This window comes from Rhea americana, unplaced genomic scaffold (assembly GCF_003343005.1).
Source record: "Rhea americana isolate MKP2758 unplaced genomic scaffold, rheAme1 scaffold_32, whole genome shotgun sequence".
In the NCBI taxonomy this organism is placed as follows: domain Eukaryota; kingdom Metazoa; phylum Chordata; class Aves; order Rheiformes; family Rheidae; genus Rhea; species Rhea americana.
In genome coordinates, this window is record NW_028186446.1 from 2,021,741 (window position 1) to 2,036,570 (window position 14,830).

Sequence of the window (14,830 nt, forward strand, 5' to 3'; positions counted from 1 at the left end):
GTAAGACCAATGAATGAGCAGGAGACATGTTGGCTGGTGAGCATGGTGAGCATGGTCAGATACTGGAACAGGTTGTCCAGAGAGCTTTGGTGTCTCCATCCTATTGAAAACTTGACTGGACAGGGGCAAAGGAACCTGAACTAGTTGGACCTGCTTTGAATGGGTGGTTGGACTATGTGATCTCCAGAGGATCCTTTCAGTATAGATTATTTCATGATTCTGCAATTAAAGCATCAGGCTGAAAAGTATTAATTAATGCAAATGGTAGAGAGGGATACTAGATGCTTTCRTGTGAAGCACTTAATTGATTTCCAATATATTTTAGATGAATCTTCAACATATAAGCATATACTGAAGTCTTACTGGTGACCTATCCTCCCTCTGTATAAACAAAGTGGATGACAGGATTAATTCAGGAGTCACATTTCAGATGTCCTCCCCCTTGCAGGCCTAAATAAACTCTCAGTAAACTCTGGGTCTCCTTTACTGCAGACAATAGTGCTTTTAGCTTTTCTCATAAACTATTATAACCTGGCATTCTATAGCATTTAAAACTAATTCCCAGTTCCTCTTCCAGATCTGATCTAATAAAGATGATTCCTTTTTCAGAGCAGCTAGTCTCATTGGTCAGATCTGCAGTATCACAGTGGCTTCTTTGGGGTAGCGAAGAAGAGGGAGATGGGGCAAAGGAGTTGACAAGGACAGAAATCTAGGCACCCCTGAAAAAGAGAGAGAGAGAAATGAATATATTGGACTTATTGATGATAACAACACCTAACTTTGAGAAAAGGGAAGGCAGACCACTTTCTGGAATATTGTTTTTCATTTTCTGTCCTACTGCTCTCATATTTAATACTTTATATGTAAAATCCCTCTCTAGTGAATTACTAGAGAGATCTTAACAACTACAGTTTTTCACTGTCATTAAGTTTACAGACTTTTGCATTTCTAGTCCTTGATACTGATCACAAGGCAAGTATGAGTAGCCTTCAAGCACTGTTATGACAAAAAGAATCATTTTCATAAATGATTTCTTCTAAAGAGTATTACTAAGTTTTAGTTCTGCAGTAGGTAACAGGCTCTATTATTGCTGTTTAAGCAAGTTCATAATTAAATAAGCAATGACTTGGTTGAAATATTTGTCTGTAAAAATGTTATTAAAAGACTTGGACCTAACATCCGCAAAGATCTGATGTGAAGAGAATGTGAGACACAGATATTTACCATAAAATACATACATTTTTCAGTCATAGCACATATCATGATAATAAATCTAAAGAGTCTTTAACCTGACTCCAACAAAAATAAGTCCTGAAATGTAAAACCAAATGCATATACATGGAATCTTTACAAAAAATACTGTTTTTTTAAAGAATATTCCAAAGACATTGTTCTTATCCAAGAACTTTGAAGGTAAGGCAAAACCCTGCAGTTATTGGTGTACATTTCTTGAGTTTGGCCTTCTTTTTATTATTCTGTTTGTTACAGAAATGTTTCAAACGGTAGATGGCAGCCAAGAAACTTCCCAGTTTAATTCTGCTGTTTGACTTCCATGGGTGTTAAGGGATATGGGTTTATTACTATAGCACATCAGGAAATAAATCCACAGTAGGCACTTCATTAAATCTAATTTTTAGATAGGCATTGTGTTAGATTTGCTCTTATTTTCTCTATTTTAGAGTATGGATTTTGTCAGCTGTGAGTACATACTAGTTATACAAATACCATATGGGGAGAGGAGGAAAGATACCTGCAAGACTGAGCACGGTCACTTGGCATTTTCAGCAGTTCTGCATGGTGTGCTCTTTGTTCTCTCGAATCCCTTCCACCTCTGTGAAGTTTGCAGATTTGCAAGTCAAAGTAATTATTATCCTGGCTGGCAATTATTTAATCTTTCTAGGGGCTGCTAATGCAGAGTGCTCAGCTCCTTAATTCTCATACGCTGTGGAGGTCTGGGAGTGCTGCAACRGCAAAAGCTCTCTTCTGTCGTTGTRTAGCGCATATGTGTTATATTCTGTACCCCTTACTCCTCTCCCCCCATGTCCTTCATGGCCTTGGTAAAAAGATATGTTTTTCTTATGTTTCCTGTGCACTGATATATATACATTTTTTTACTACAGCAGAAAGCATAATCTAATTGGACAAGCAAAAATTGTGTTATATGTGCCCCAAAAATGGAGTAACTGAACTTTTTGCTGGTAAAATGCGGAATAGTTAGAGCAGCAAAATACATCACCTCTGCGGTCATGCTGTGATACCAGCACTGGCAGCAGATTCTGCACAAAGTACTCTGACCTGTGGACTGGGCTGGAATCGCACTATTTGCTCATGCTGTCAGGGTCATTGGTGCTGTTTAGTCATGGATACCAGGTTCTCTGTTGCTTCTTAAAACAAAATGCTTTCCCTCAAACCCTTCTGTGTGAAGCTGTGTTGTCTCTTTCTGCAGATGCTCAGCCAGCCATGCTTCCCTTCCTGTGGGTCTGAAATTGCTGCTAGAGCCTCTGTCTTCAAATCAGTTGCATCTTAGACAAAATTTTCTCAGTGTTTTGAACTGAAACACTGTTTTTTTCCTGACTTCTTTGGAGAAGAAGTGGTGGAGTAATGCTTTAATTTACTTCTCAGATTAATACGTTTTAAATGACTTAATTTTTTCCTTTCCTTAGACCCACAGTGCTATATAGGGAATGTGAAGTAGTCTCATCAAATCTGAATGGATTCCATTGTTCTTCAAGACTTGTGAAATYACAGCACTTAAATATAGGTGATGTGGGGTTAACTTTGTTTCATCAGATAGCTAGTGCCAATGTTTAAAGATTGGGTGGAATCCCAATAAAGTAACTCCTATGCTTAGTGTGACTGTTAAGACTGATAGTTGCAAACAGTAAGTGTGATGAATGCTAGTGATGAAAATATCAACATCCACTTAGGCAAGGCTTTGATGCTATAAACCGAGTTGTGTGAGCATAAAACAATAGAATATAACACAAAGTATCAAAAGAAATAGTTGCTGTAGTTAAAGGAAAAAATGCTGGAAGCATTAAATGGATGTGGAGTTGGTAAGACAAAGGAAGTGGAAACAAAATTTCATTGTATTTCTTGTTTGCATACAGAGTGAAGCAGCTAATTGTTATGCTGTGATTTGGTAGGATGCAGTCCTGTGCTGCAGGAAGCTAAGCCGATTTTAGAAGGAGAAACAAGTAATGTCTGAAAAACACGGCATTAGTCTCTTTTCCACTGGAGTAGCCAAGGATCTGATTATCATGGAAAGCAGCCAGTGCATAAACAGAGATGAGCTCTGACATCTTAATGTAGGGAAACTTTTCTAAGGCTGAGTAAGAGATCCTTTTCTAAGCCATAGGTGGCTCTAGATCAGCTAAATTGCTGACTTCAGAGATTTTAACAGCCTGTAATTGTGAGAATAAAGTTGTCATTATTTGTTTTGCCATTAAAATACAGATATTCTTACCTTTTTATCTGCCTGCTTTGAGATGTTGGATTACTTTCTATCTTACCAATATTGAAAACAATATGGGAGTTATACAAAGCTAAGTGTTGGCCTATTTTGAGATTTCTCTGTCCCTCAGCCTGAGTCCTTGCAGTTGGTGTTTGCAGATGTATACACCTGTGCACACAGACACACATGCACACACATCATACTTACTAAATCACTTCCGTGGTTGATATTTTTTAAAGATTGCTCTATGTATTCGTTTGAAAATCCTGAAATTTGGATGTAAGGGCTTCCTCTGTGATTCACTTCCAAGCTGTTACAAGTGTTATAATCTTGAATGTGTCTTCCTGTACTTGCATACTACGAAAGAAACCTAGCAATTCAGAATCACTGTGAAAGTGAGTTATCTGTCCTCAGATAAGAAGGCTGTTCAAGAAAATTGTGAAAATGTTACTGATGTTTCAAAAAATTTTGAGGTTTCATCCAGCAATGAGCCCTGTGGTACAGGATATTGGATAGACACTGTATATGGTGAAAGTGAACTTAAGACAGATAACTTGGAGAACATATTTTCACTACTTATTGTTTTGTTGCAATAGGAAGTGTGTGGATTTGCTGCACTAAAGCAGATCCAGCCATGGATTATCACATCACTGGATCAGTGTCCCAAGGAGCAAAATAAAAGCAGATATCCAGACATCCACTGTGTCTCATTTACACGAGTGGAAACAGAGCAGCATTCCAGAACTAGCTCCTTCTTTACTAGCCTCATATCTGAGTCCTTCTGATCTTTTTGTATTATTATCTCTGTCTCCATTAAAATTCCCATTCTTCTTAGTCTGGAGTGTTATCTTCCTTTCTTCTCCAGACATTCTTTCTTCTGGATTCAGAGTCCTGTCCAAATAACTGAGCAAGATAAGCCTTTGTATCAACAACTGCAYTTCAGTCTAGTTTTTGCTTTTCCTACATTCTCAGTTCATGTTTGGGATTGATGCTGTGTAATCTCTATCCTGGGAAGCTGAACCGAGATGTGTCAGAGGTTATCATCAGTGACCAAAATGGGAGAAGGTGAGATATGGTCAAAACATTACGGAAGATAAATGAGGTAATGGTGGCCATGAAGAGATGTTAACTGTCAAGGAGAAGAAATAACTTGGTAATAAGGTTGAGATTGATTTATAATACTGATATAATCTTTCCTCTTATGTGTGATTGCTTTGGAGAAGTGAATACATTCTTTGTTACAAATCCACAGGCGTTTCCTAAATTTCTCTGAAAGCTTAGAAGTAGCTAATTGGAAGCATGGGACAAAGAGTTTTTGGTCCAGTTGAGACACTTCGAAAAGGGCCCTAGGACAGCTGTGCTTGTAGAGAATGTGAGAATGCTTTGTCATGTCCATGAGTTCAGTGTGCCTCAGTTTTCTTACAATACTAATTCTAGGTGAAACAAAGAGTTAAATATTTAGTATTAGGCTGATGGAGCCTGAAAATCACTGTTCAACAGACTATCAGATAGAATACAGAACAATATACTTGCAAAGACTGCCTTCTACGAGACAGTAAGAACATCTATTGAACATTTTTTTTTTAAAGAAGAGAATCACTAAAGTGAGCATGAAAAGAATTGGGAGAAAGAGACTGCTAAAGGAGAAAGCAGAAAGAAACTAGAAAACAGCATTCATAGGTAATACTGCATAACATGGAGCCTGCCAGTTGCTTCACAGATTTAATTAAGAAGCCTATGACCAACACAAACATTGCAGAGCTGATGCTCTGACTTAGGAATTCTGCTGTTCTTTCCAGATGATCAATAAATACAAGTTTCGTTTAGAAATACAATCTCCTCTACCTGCATCTTAACAGCTGATTGATAGCCAAGTTTTTACAAAGGATTAAGTCTTCATTTAGAATAGGACTGGGTTGAGAGACTGTTTTTTTTTTAACACAGATCCATGGAAATGCTGTTCATGAGAACATACAGCTTTTCAAACTTGCATAACAGTTTTTCCTATAGGGTTTCACCAAAGCCTGTCAACAATTTGTTATATGCTGAATCAGTATCTTGCCGGTTTGCATCTATACTAATGCCAGCAAATGTTTCCAGGCATGTGGGAGTCTGTGCTGCGAAACTGTGTGTGTGATCTCCAGCGCACCTTTCACTCCTGACTGCAGGCACTTCCAGACAATCCTGGGCACATGCTGGAAGTCAGTGGGGACCAAAGAGCACTCCCAGTAGGGAGTACACTTGGCACCAATTCTGGTGGGTGGATATCAGAGGGAGCTGCGATAGTATAGATGCAGGACATGAACTGTTGGCTTCTGGGCTTAACAGTCCTGGGCACATCTAGCTTACCAATGTATGTGCAATCTTAAGGACTCAGTACTTAAAGAAAGGAGGAAGAACTAAAAGAAAACTAATTTTGAATCTCTGTTCCTCTTTTTTAGTTTTGGCAAAATTGTATTATTTGGTGTTTTCTGAAATCTCTGGTATCTACAATCAAAAGGAACCAAAGCTGTCAGTGTTTTCACAGTTCTTCAAAAAAAATTACATAGAACTGAAAAGTTAAATAACTATTATACGTGCAAGGGACTTCTAAAAGGCAGAGTCATTTAGTATGGTGCTGTAATAAAATGCTCTGCTTTAGACAGTGCTGGCTATAAAAATTACTTTTTCTGTTGATGATTGGTAGAGAATATAGAAAATAGCTTACAGCTTCCTTAACACGTTTTGCAAAAAAATCAATAGTTTTGTTTATTGTGACTGCAGTTGACCAACAGTCAATTGTAAGAACTCGCTGAGAGTCACCTGAATTTTTTTTTTCCAGAGGATTGAATTTATTCCTATCAAAATGTCGTAATCAATATTAAAGAATCCTGTCTTGATTTAAAATTAAGTTTATTGGTGATCAGAAATTTCAGACAATGATTGTAAAGCCATTGTATTATAGGGAATAATAAAATAAAGTTGTGCCAGATTAAACTTAAAGATTTTTGTGTTTGGATAGCTCTCAGTCTGAAAGCATTCCTTTAATAATATGGATGGCAGTAGCTCTCAATTATGTCTCAGTTACCAATCTCTTCAAAATCTCCATGGTTGATGGCATGAACCAGTTTTACTGATGAGAGAATGAAGTGAAGGGTTGGGTAGCTTCAACATTTCAAGAATAACAGTTTCTGCTCTGCAATGGCTGCGGATTGGGAAGCACAGAGGACACATAATGAGCTTGGTTTTGCACAGCTGCTTTCTTCACTTGAGGGACATTGCATCTTCCTTATCTCCATCAGTCTCTACTCAAGAAAAAGATATTCTTTCAAGGGTGTGATAACTTAAAACACACAATGCCACTCACATGACTTTCTCCCCTTCCTCTTTACACTCACTGTGCTGTTTTAAAGCAGGAGTTTTTAAAGGGTGGAGGAKAAAGCAAGACAAGAGGGGATGGAGATAGAAGGCAGAGAATTGAAGTAATTTTTCTCAAGAGAAACCTCAGCCCCAATGAGGCCTTATCCTCGAGTACTGCGTCCAGTTCTGGGCTCCCCAGTACAAGAGAGACCTGGAGCTACTGGAGACAGTCCAGTACAAAGATGATCAGAGGGCTGGAGCATCTGCCCTATGAGGAACGGCTGYGAGAGCTGGGCCTCTTCAGCCTGGGGAAGAGAAGACTGAGGGGGGATCTTATCAATGTGTACAAGTGCCTGAAGGGAGGGTGTCAAGGGGATGGGGACAAACTCTTTTCAGTTGTCCTATGTGACAGGACAAGAGGCAATGGGCAGAAATTGAAGCACAGGAAGTTCCGCCTGAGCGTGAGGGGGAATTTCTTCCCTGTGAGAGTGATGGAGCACTGGATCAGGTTGCCCAGAGAGGTTGTGGAGTCTCCTTCTCTGGAGATCTTCAAGGCCCGCCTGGATGCAACCCTGTCTAACATGCTCTAGGTGACCCTGCTGAGCGGGGAGGTTGGACTAGATGATCTCCAGAGGTCCCTTCCAACCTTACTGATTCTATGATTCTATGAAATAGATTTATTTATTTATTGCAAGCAGATTTGACAACCAAGAAAGCTAAGGTTAACTCATATGATTATTATGCAACTCCAGTTGTGATTGCACTTGTAAAAGCTCTAATTGCACATTAGTGCTGCAAATCACACTTGAAATTTCAATTGTCAGCATGGGCACTTGCCTTTATAGCTTCAGTTAACATATTTTTAAGAATGCATCTTTAATAAAAAATAATGTATCTAAGTCTTGCATATTACAATCCAATATTTGCCACTTTAGACATCTAGTTTGGATGTAAAGAAACCCCATTTAAAGAAATCAGTGTGTTAGACTTTTCAAAATATTAATTATGGTGATGTTTAAATATTTGCATTTAAACTAATCACATTCGGTTTTAAACAGAGAAGAACATTAATCAAGGAATGCATATTAGCCAGCATGTTTTGATTAACAACATAAAAAATGCCTTGAAGTCAAACGGCATTTTAAGTTTTTTGGTGTGGACTAGAGACTGATTATCAATAGTGTTAAAAAAGAGCTAAAAAATCAAAATGTAGCCTGCTTCTAATTCCTTATGTAGCTTTTCTTGCCTCTTCTAGGGTTCTTTCGAGGCAAATGTGGCAAAGGTGTAATAGTTCATGTGTTTTTCTGACTGATAAAAGAGAAAAAAAACCCTCATCCTGTTTTATGTTACTTAAAATGCAAGTGCTTATTTTTTCAATCCTCACAGCAGACCAGTAGCTCCTTCAGTGGTCTGCTAATAAGCTCACTAGTGAGTTCTACTGAAATTCTCTTCTGTTTGAACCTGTCCTTGATGCGAGGCTGTCAGATGGAGCCTGCTTATCAGGCAGATAATGATGTTTGCAGTAGAGAGCATGTGGGTATATATGTGGGCGCATAAGTATGCACATATATAGTATGCATATAGAACAATAGTGATGCTATTGAGCAGTTGTCAGAAGGAAGTAAGAGGCAACATTTGTAGAAGTATTGTTATTTATAAGACTACTTAAMGTAGCTGGGTGTAATGGATGAATTTTCAGGCTCAGGCTTCCCCTCCACCCCTTTCCTCCTGAAACTTCAGCCTGAGTACAAGTTGGGAGCAGTTGCTCTAAGGGCATAATTTGGTGATGCATTAGCTTTGTCAAATAAATGAGCTGAAGAAATTGCTTCCCTCTCCCACCTCTGATTTCTTACTTCTGCTTCCATTTAGTAGTTATTGCAGTAGCTTTGCTGCTGCTGCTGTTGGTGGGCACAATCATCTAAACCTTGGTGACACAAGAGGCTTGGAGAGAATTAAGCTCTGTAAGGTCAGGAGCAAATGAAAATTTAAAATGAAAACTTAAACCCACTTACTGCCAGAAGAATATATGTGCAGCTGCATCCGATGTCTCTGTGTTATCATTTTTAGTATCCAGTAGAGTGAATCTTGGCTCCTAGACTCATCTTTTGAAGGTATGCAGTGTATTAGCCTACATTTTTTTCTGTGTTCTTTTAAAATCTTGATAGTAAATAGCATGCTACAGCAAGATAGCAATTGGTGCTCCTGTCCATTAAGGGAATATTAGTACTGAATGCATATTTGCTTTTATTCATGCAGTCTTATGCAGAGATTACTTTACATAGCATGTAGTTATGAACAGACCACTTAATCAAAGTTTGATTAGCTTCTCCTTCTGTTTTAAGAAACAAATTGTAAATACATGCAAGTGCTATGATATTTAAACAAAAATTGAAGTCTTTTATTCCTCCTTTTGTTTCATGTAATGAAAAATCATCTTTAACCAATGAAATTCAGCACCCATGTGAAAACCTACCTCTTTAACACTGACACCTAGTTGCTAGTGTGGCTGATGAATGTATATTTGGGATGAAAATTCAGAGGATCAAATTTTATTTTCTGAATTTGTTCRCAAAAGACTTTCAGATATTTAAGTGTTTGCATAAAATAGATTAAAAGTATCAACCTTTTTATGTTAAATTTTGCATAAATTTGCTATGACTTTCTTCCATTGTTTTTATTCAAAACAAACACATTTAATATCTGAAAAGATTTGAACTCTAGTGTATATTCTGACTATTTGAATTATAAAAAATCAAAATATGCTAGAGAAATCCTAATAAATATACAGTTTTTCGGGTTTCTTTAATCTAAATGTTGATGAAAGTGAGTAGCTACCTCCACAAAATGGTGTACTGAGTGTTCTTGACAGTGGCTTTACATATATTAGAATATGGTTATATGAGCAGATGATGATGTATGTGTCCATATAAAACATTTGCATGTGTCTGTTTGTCTTCCAGTTGTGAGTAAGTTTTGACTGCTCAGGCTCCCTTCCATATGTCTGGACTGTATCATACCTCCTGTGCTATTGCTGTTCATAAAGTGATTTCAGGCAAAGATTTCTTTTTTGTGTGTGTCAGCATAACTAAAATTAATGGGAATACGCATGTTAATTATGCAGTACTTTCAGAATCTCACATGCAGTCAAGCTCTACTGACTGATATTATAAATTTTTGTGATCACATCAGTGATATCATCTGAAAAATAGACACCAAAAAGATACGTTTTGAAATATCATAAAATTTAATTTCATCTGGTAATATAAATGGCTGTATTGGAGAACCTGCCAATTCATCCTTAAAAGCTAAGTGATCCCTGAATATGTTGTATATTCTATAGATGAAAAGTCATTGGATTTGTGTGTGAGAGGGGAAGAGTTCTGTCATGTGGAAATGGCATAGAAAGATCACAGATTCTAAAGTAAGTATCCGAAAGAAATAAGTGTTTTTCTTGAAACATCATCTTGGCAGAGATGGCCAGGGTTGATGGCAGTGGAAGCCCTGGCTGCACCCCGTGGCCGTGCAGTCTCTGTCCATTGCTCCCTCTGGCACCTTGRCAGCTCTGTAGTGAGTCAGATCAGAGAATCTACTGGGCTGAAAACAAGCCCCAACACCACCCACTCCCAACYCGAGCAACCAAAACCATGATGTTTTTCTTTGTGATCAGTGAGATGAACTGATTTTCTTTCCCAAAGCACAAGTCACAGACTGGGACAGGGAGARGATGAAAACAAGTAGCACAGGAGTGCAAGGCTGTGGAAATCTGTTTTGGACCAGCTTGAGATGATGGGCAGCAGTGTCATCAAAAACTAAGCTGTCAGGGGTTTCCAARGGCAAGTAGGACAGAGGGAGTTATGGGCCCATCAGTTTGATACTGATCTATGGGACAGAAAGGTTGATCCAAGTCTTGGTTAACTGAAAACTGAAGGAAGGTTAARTAATTTTAATGAAGTTTTATGCAAAAATACTGTAAAACTAATTTTATATCTTATATTTGCAATTACAAATTTGGCTGGTAAGGGAATGGATGCAAAAAACTTAAGACTACTTAGTATCTGTTTGTGCAAACTGTTTTGATCAAAATGAGAAGTTAGAACRGTGTAAAATCACACTTGCACAGGTAACTAAAATGCTTAATTCATAGACTTCAAAATGGATTTCAGTTTGTGTCTTTCTAGTGGTTTCTCACAAGGATTTGATTCTTTTCTATGCTACTTAATGTTTTAACAGTTTTAACATTACTATTCTTGGTAAAATTTGAATATGGCTCAAAAATCTGGAGAATGCTTAATGATAGCAGAGGTCACTTATACAGAGTAACTGCCATTATTTAGCTGTTTTTCACAGTCACATATGTATAGCTTTATATTTGATAGTATTCAGTTAATCTAATAATAAAGAAACAGAGATCATCCATATGGGTGGATGAGAGCAGTTTGCTGGGAAAAGTAACTCAGAGGAAACCTTGGGGTGTGATTGTGAGACTGAATTCCAGTTCGTGTGTTAACTGGACACAATCAAGAGATTCACAGGTAAAAGTTACCTCCTTATTTGCCTATGTTGTGACTATTATACTGGTGTTTGTAAGTATGTTATAATGTGCCTTTACAATTTAGGCCACAAAATGGGAGAGGGTATGGAGAAGGATCATGGTGGAGAATTTTTTGTAGCATCTCTGTAGTTTTGGCAATTCTAAAATCAAGATTGGCTGTTTTTGTTACTCTCTTTTCCATTCTCTGAATAAGAATCAGTTTGGGGAAGTACTGAAAGCCAGGATATACATGAGGCTGAGCTTAACTACCTGTCCTGTCTGGTTTTCAGTCTGTGAATGTTAGCAAGCTTCTGGCTGGAGGTGTGGCCAAAAATTTGCATAGAGAAGTGAGAGCTATTTTTGACTGAGAAGTGGTTCCTTTGCTTATATGGATTTTAAAGAGAGGAGCTTCTCATCTTTTTGGAGTAGAGGRGATAGAGTTGTTATAAATGGTTTAAAAAAGCGAAGTCTGTAGTCATGCAGCAGATGAATGGAGCTTGAAATTAAGGATCCAGGGCTAGAATTTGTCTCTCTGTAGACAGAGGGTTTCACTCTTCCTGTGCTTTCCCCAGTCAATAAAATACGCTGTGTACAATACTTCTCAGCAGGTGTAGATTAATGTAGATCTGCTGAGATTGGTGTAGCTGTGCCAGTTTGAACCAGCTCAGCATCTGACCAAACCTATTGCAGAATGACAGGTGAAATCAAGATCTGTCTTTCTACAGATCCAGGTTAGCTTTTCAGCAATGCCTTCAGTCAGTTCAGTTCTCTTTCCACCGAGCACTTCTCTGCCCCAAAATAGACTAACATACAAGTCTGTACTTCATTAGCTGAACTCCCATGTGCATCTCAGCCTTCTTGTTAACAGCACTTTCTCACTGCATATTATTTTACAGTCCTTTGTCATGAAAGAATTAACAGTCTTATTGTTAGACTATTTAATAATAGGGTATAGAAAATATTCATTTTCTTCTTTTTTTATGGGTCAATATTTTTAGCTGCTTGTATAGACATCTTTAATTCATATTTATAAACTTAAATTCAAGGGTGAGCTCAGATCCTGCTGAGGCCAATGCACGTTCGATATTGACCTTACGGGAGCTCAGACTCTTGAGAGCAGTAGCTGAACAAATACAATTTGAATTGTAATGTTCCTCTTTCTTGTATGTTTGGGTCATGTTTCCAATGCCAATGTGATGCTTCAGCTACTTGTTAAAGAATATGTAATTCAGTAGTGAATTCTTGTACTTAAAATCTATTCACAGGCACCAGCTCCTGTGCCGTGTTACTGGTACTGAGCCACGGTTGCACGTAATAATGATCCTGACTGCTTTGCCCACTGGAATTAAAGGTCTGCCGTGGTGTATTGTCACATTCGTGGTAGAGCTATCACATGCAATGCGATTAAAAGGAGTTGGTGTGTCCTGTAGTTTTAATCTGGATGCCTCAGATGTGATAATTTATTCTGTTGTAAAGTGCATACAGCAAATTGTAATGGAATCTCTTCACTTGTTAGTCTCTGTAAGAATGCGCACAGCAATTTATTTGTTACCCTCTTTAATTCTTATTTTGTTCACTCATTGTAGTATCAAGACTAACCCGAGACTGAGAAAGAAATACGTTAATGGTTTAAATTTATTATCTTTTCTGTAGTTCCATAAGCTACGAAGTGCTTGGGATAACTGACCCTATCAAAATTGAGGACAGTATCAGTAGTGTGATATTTAATCTGAATGTACCTCGAGTTCATTCTAAGTAATTTGGTAGCATTTTTAAATGAGTAATAGCTGAAAGTGGTTTCAGCGTTTTAAGAAATGTGTACAGAATTGGCAATAAAAATATTCTATTTTGGGAACTATGTGGACCAATATATTATTAGTATATATTTACTAAAGTACATAGCTGTATATACTAATACATACAGCAATATAGTATGGAAGTACATGGAGCAATATGTTTTCTGTTAATAAAAGCCTTCAACTGTACCAAATGACGTATAATTTTCCCAGAGCTCAGTCCAAAGAACAAGATATGTATCAGTGACAGAAATTTAGATATAAATGGTTCGTATAATTTAAACTAATAATTTTAGTTTGTTGAGCACTGTGCAACAATAGCAAATCTGTTTAGAGGCTGAAAGTTGTCTCTTCTCTTAATTTTACTCTTAGTTCCTAATTCATCTTGCAGTATAAATAATAAAATGGGGAAGTTGGCTAGGTACAATTTTAACAGTCATCTACAACAGTCAAATAGTTCCTAAGTGCAGAAACGTTGTTGGTAATACAAAAACTAAAACTGAAAGCCTTAATTTCTGTTTCTTGTGTTCAAGCTATATTTAAAAGGCTTTACTCATGTGACTATGTAGTTTAGGGATTCTGCYGAGAAAATTGTTTGAGTAAATTTAGATACAACATTACAAAAGTGATATTTATATCAGTGCTAAAATTAGTTATAGTGATGTAGCTTCCAGTTTCCTGTATGCTTGTGATATTGATATATGTCTAGAAGGCAGTGATTTCATTGCTTTGATTGTGTCAGTATGGTTAAAGTAGCAAAACTTCCAAATGTGAAGTGGCCCTCAGATAGAGTTTACAGGGTTAGTAGTTACCGAAAATTTTGATAATGAAGTCGGTGAGAGCTGACATTTTTCTATACATTTTTTAATTTAAAAAGAAAAAAACAGATGTAATAAAGTTATCCATATTGATGCTTGCATTTYTGAATGTTGCGTAGTTTATAATGTACAATGTTGCATCTTCAGAACTTACTATATTGATATAAATCCAGTATACAAGTACAGGAATTTGACCAAAAAGAAGAGTTTCATTTATTGTTGTTTTGCACAGTAAGATGCATATATGTAAAATATTATTGTAAATGTATAGTACTCATTAAATGTCAAAGTTGGGGTGAAGGGAAAGCAAAATTGAAAATGTTTTTGATATTTTATACAATATTTTCTAAATATAGAATTTCTTCAGAGCAATTAATGCCACCACATGAGGGCAGTTGGCTGGGGCAAGTTGGCATGGCAGGATTTCAGTGTGATGAGGCTTCAGGGAAAATGCTTGTATATTCTCCAGGCAAACAGCATTTGTTTCTTCCTGACATGTACTCAAAGGAGTAACAGAGTGCTGGCTCTTCACTTCTGCAGCAGTTTCATCGCATCTTCCCCTCCTACTCAAGAGCAAGCATCTTCTTGATACTGTGAGGGAAAATATTTATATATGAACTTAAGAACTTAATGTTTGAGTAAATAGACTGTCATTGTACTTGTTACCTCTGTTGATTATTTATATGCATTCTTTAGAAAATGAAAGCTTATGTGGCCACACCATTTTGGTTGTTCCTGTGCAGACCCACACTTCCTCTTACACTTTCTGAGAAACGTGGAATTGTAATGGGGAGGTACCAGAGAACTGTATTTGTGATGAAGAAAAATAGAGTTAATTTTAGATTTCAGGTGTCCTTTCTTTCTTCTTTTTCCTAGCAGGCAAAAGTACTGA

At 37.3% G+C, this 14,830-nt stretch overlaps 1 protein-coding gene across 3 annotated transcripts in view; it reads left to right on the top strand.

Annotated features, from left to right (window-relative positions):
• Positions 1–14,830, top strand: part of CDK14 (cyclin dependent kinase 14) — a 330,258-nt gene that overhangs the window by 220,685 nt on the left and 94,743 nt on the right. The window lies entirely within an intron of this gene.